This window comes from Macrobrachium rosenbergii, chromosome 31 (genome assembly GCF_040412425.1).
Source record: "Macrobrachium rosenbergii isolate ZJJX-2024 chromosome 31, ASM4041242v1, whole genome shotgun sequence".
NCBI lineage: Eukaryota > Metazoa > Arthropoda > Malacostraca > Decapoda > Palaemonidae > Macrobrachium > Macrobrachium rosenbergii.
Window position 1 is genome coordinate 6,320,203 of NC_089771.1, and position 4,427 is coordinate 6,324,629.

Here is a 4,427-nt window from a genome sequence, read left to right on the forward strand (position 1 = left end):
GCATTCCTTTGATTGGAAGTCAATCTCTTACGAAAATCGTCTACTGGGGGAAAAATTACAATATATAAAGTGTTTTTTGTAATGTATCAAGTGGTATTTATTATTAATTTTAATATTTTTTATTACATTTAAACAATTTTAAAGTAACATTTTTAATATTGCATAGCTGTCCTTGCGCCTAGTATATAAACTGAATAGGTCAGATCGTTCTCCATCTCTGTAAAACTTAAATTTGGTGAGATTGCTTGGGAATTTTGAAGAGTACAGTATTTGATTGAATGCTGCTCATTGAAATATCTGCTAAAAATTAAAAATGATTCAATGGCCCCTTTGGTTTTCCAAGAATCACGTCCGGTTATGTTACCATTGTCATTATAGGAAATAAGGCCTTATCATTTTGTGCAAAGTGATAGGCCCCAACCCTGGCAAGGACATTGGATGGCTAAAAGACATTTGGGCAACTCCGCAAGAATATTTGACGAATTGTAAGTTGATAGAATCGTGAAGACAATCAACGGCCGAATTATGTCATCGATAAAATAACGGACACCGGATCGTGAAGCTTCCCCGTATTATTTATATTTACTGTTAATAATCGTTACTTTTATCTATATTTCTTTAAAACCTTTTGCTTACAATTCCCGATTTTATACGGGAATAAGAACGAGCAGCCAACGAAATGATGGACTAATGTTAAGACGCAGCTATACTGGTTAAATGGAGAGATTTAAGAACAGCACAAAATGGGAAGTTTGACGGGTGGATTACAATGCATTTCGTGGAGAGATATAGGCAATGGAAACGGTTTTATAAGCAGAAGATGGAGAACATGGCCATTCTCTAATGAGCCCTATGTTTCATCTTAAACTGGTCTCACCTTGTTTATTTTATAACCACAGGAAATCAAACATTATGAATATTTTGAGGTGCATTTGTTTAATTGTCAATACTCCCCTCGTGTTTATTTATTCATCGAGTTTTCTCTCTCTCTCTCTCTCTCTCGGCCTCTCTCTCTCTCTCTCTATCTTTGGTTCTCGGTGAAGACTTGCTTTTTTTCTCGCGGTCCTGTACTTTAACCCCAACGGGCCTGTAGGTATTCAAATCCTATATCGTTAAGGGCATGGGGACGTTTTCTCAAAATAAACCGGTTTGCCTCTGCTAGCTTACGTCGTGATTCAGTACCAGGTACCTGCTGTATATTATGAGATATATATATGATAATATATTATATATATATATATATATATATATATATATATATATATATTTATATATATATATATATATATATATATATATATACAGACATATATCTATATGCAGTATATATATTCATATATATACATATATAATTATTACATTTCTGTTAATGTAACATGTTAAAAGACGTAATTTTAACCCATATAATTACCTAAAATAAGAGACATATAAATCATCCAAAGAATGCCTTATTAATTATATTTATCAGTCAAATAACTCGATTTACAATTAGGATATAATTAGATTTTATTTTTATTATTTTTTTATCAATTTAACATGTTAAAATACAGTATTATTAACCCGCGAACAAGTAAAATAAAGCTATTCATATTTGCCACACACCGGTAAGCGAACTTATTAGGTACGGTAGAAAATACCTAAATCGCCAAAAATGCTTTCATGAATTAAGTTTATGAGTAAATAACTCAATTTTATATTAAAATAATATAAAATAATTATATTTAATACTATTCTATAGATCTAAAATATTAAAAAACGTCATTTTTAAGCCAAAAAGACTCAAATAAACGACCTAACCACCTTGGTTTCTTGCCGAAAAAGCAAAGGTTGCAGATGTCTCGACACCCTCCATCTTTGTCCCGGAGAAAAAGTCGCGGAAATCAGTCGATTTTGACCCGAAATTCTGACTGGATGATCGAATTGAAGGTCCACAGAGGTAAATCAATGATTGAGGTTGAATTCGCGAGTTAAAAGTTGGGTTAAATTTGAGTTTTTGAGTTAGATATGGCTGATGAAAGAGGCATTTCCCGTCTCTCGAAGGTAACGTTTACGATGGTCCGACCAAATTTTAAGTTTTATTTAATCGGTTTAAACCGACATTTAAAAGTGTTTTATTTTTTAAGTTTCTTATTTTAAGCAGTTTCGAGCCTACTCGGGCCTGTTAAGGTAGGTTAGGCTCGAAGGTGTAGGGGGAGGCTGTGTCCTAATGGCGCTGGTTCAACAGTTTTATGATTTTCGGTCTTGATTTTGCTGATTGTCGTCCCCCATGCATATAGATGATCGCACGTCGTGGCAGACTTGATTTTGGTTGATTCTGAACTTCCTGTGGGTCGTATCTGCCAGAAAGGAAATCGAAGATACTCCATAGGATGCACATTATAAGATTTATTTTCAACACCATGCCCTGACATACTAGGCAGCGTAATTCTTTACAAAAAGGTCTAGCATCAATATTTTTTTTGTTTGATGTGTTGGGTTGTGCCATTAAGAGATGACAAAAGGTCACTAGCTAGAAAAAGGTAGGGGCAAAAAAATCCCCAAGGTTGGAATGAAATTAGTGGTTTGTTAAGTTACTGTACATATTAAGGGGGTTTTGTATTTTTTAATGTGAGAGTACCAAATATTTTCAAGGACCTTTGTAAAGAAATTACCCTAGGCAGTGTCCCCCATCCTTCTAAATATAATATTAGGAGAAGAGCAAACGCTTAAATAAAACTGAAGGCAGTCTTATCTGAAACGGAGGTACACTGAAAAAGAAAATTACATAAATAGTAATACAGGCTTACGGTAATCTAACCCTTACTGAACCTAAATGGCTTAAATCAACCTAAATAATAAACGGAAATGGTTTTGAGGTGAGGTTGATTTCCAATGCAGTTTTCCATGAAACTTGACTGTTACTAAAGTGGAGTTTTTTGGGTATTATTTTACTTATGGACATTAATTGCTTTCAACGTAAAATATAGGTTTTTCTGTTGTATTATGATGATTTGAATGATTTTGAGGTTTATTTCCAATGAATGAATACTGATGTATATGTAAAATTAATAAAATTACGACTTGTAAGAATACTGCACCCCCCTCTCTCCATAGCTAATACGGCAAAAACTGTTTCAGTAAACACAGTTTTATTAGCTATGGAAGGGGGTGCAGATTCTGACAAGTCGTAATTTTATTAATTTTTATACAGTATATCATTTTACCGGGGAAGGATAAGTATTCATTTGCGATGGAAATAAACCTCAAAATCATTCAAATCACATCATAATACAACAGAAAAACCTATATTTTATGTTGAAAGCAATTAATGTCCATAAGTAAAATAATACCGTTTTTTGTAATAGATGAGATTTTCGTGCTGTGTTTTACACAAGGCAAGGGTGCTGAGTCTGTCTACCCAACCTAACTTGGTCCTCAAGATTTGGATTCCTACTGGGAAGTCCACAGTATTAGAAATTGGGAAGCTGTTGCAGGCTAGTTACATAACATTTGTGTCATAGTTTGGCAGCTTAGTAAAAATCCTGTGAAAAATGATCATAATAATTGCATTGTTTCTACATAAATACAAACCCTCAATCTTACATGTGGAAATACCTTCAGCACAGCTGAAAAACGGCTGTTCAACTCTAACAAGGTGGTTAGTGTGGTTAACTACCGGTAAACTGGAATAGCATTCACTTGCCTTTTGGCCGCCGACAGACAAGCACGCACCTCGTCTGCCTCTGCCTGCCTGCCTGCTGTTTTGAACTTGCTATCAATAGCAACCCTCGTTTGCTCCTACAATATACAAACCATCAGTTTTTACATGAGGAACTTGCTTCAGCGCAGCGGAAAACAGCCATTTACTTTTAAACAAGGTGGTTAGGTAGTTAACTACCGTCTGCCAGGTGGGAGTCTTGCCCACCGAGACAGTAATCATTCACTTTGCTTTCAGCTGCTGTGCTTGGAGGAGCTCTTGGTTTTCCCTCTGCCCTGCCTGCCATTTTGCTTCAGTTTCAACATCCCCGGTGGGATTGTTCTTTGTCCCGACATGACATACAAACTGTCGCTCCTTTACATTAGAAATTACTCACGACGAAGCTGGACATGGCCGTTAAACTCTTGAACAAGGTGGCTAGGCAATAAATACCGCCAGGTTGGTGGGAATACCCGCCTGCCCAGATGTAAACATTCCAGTTTGCTTTCAGACGTCATGCGTTGCAGACGTGTTTTCGGATCTCTTTGCCTGACTGTCGTTAAGCTCTGTATTATCCTGGTGGGATCTTCCTGTATTTTTGTGTACAGTATATATATTGCGTGTGTTTGATATTTAGTGATACAAACCCATGATTGTTCTGACACGATATACAAACCGTTGGTCCTTTATATTAGGAATTACTTTCAGGCGTAGGCTGGAAACGGCCGTTAAACTCTTGGGCAAGGTGGTT

At 35.9% G+C, this 4,427-nt stretch overlaps 1 long non-coding RNA gene across 4 annotated transcripts in view; it reads left to right on the forward strand.

Annotated features, from left to right (window-relative positions):
- Positions 1–1,814: 1,814 nt before the first annotated feature.
- Positions 1,815–4,427, forward strand: part of LOC136855337 (uncharacterized) — a 56,541-nt gene continuing 53,928 nt past the window's right edge. For 2 of the 4 annotated variants that reach the window (XR_010857979.1, XR_010857977.1), the window contains exon 1: positions 1,818–1,936. This is a non-coding gene — a long non-coding RNA (uncharacterized lncRNA). Of the gene's footprint in view, positions 1,937–4,427 lie in introns of all 4 variants that reach the window. The other 2 variants (XR_010857978.1, XR_010857980.1) reach the window with 2 other exon arrangements.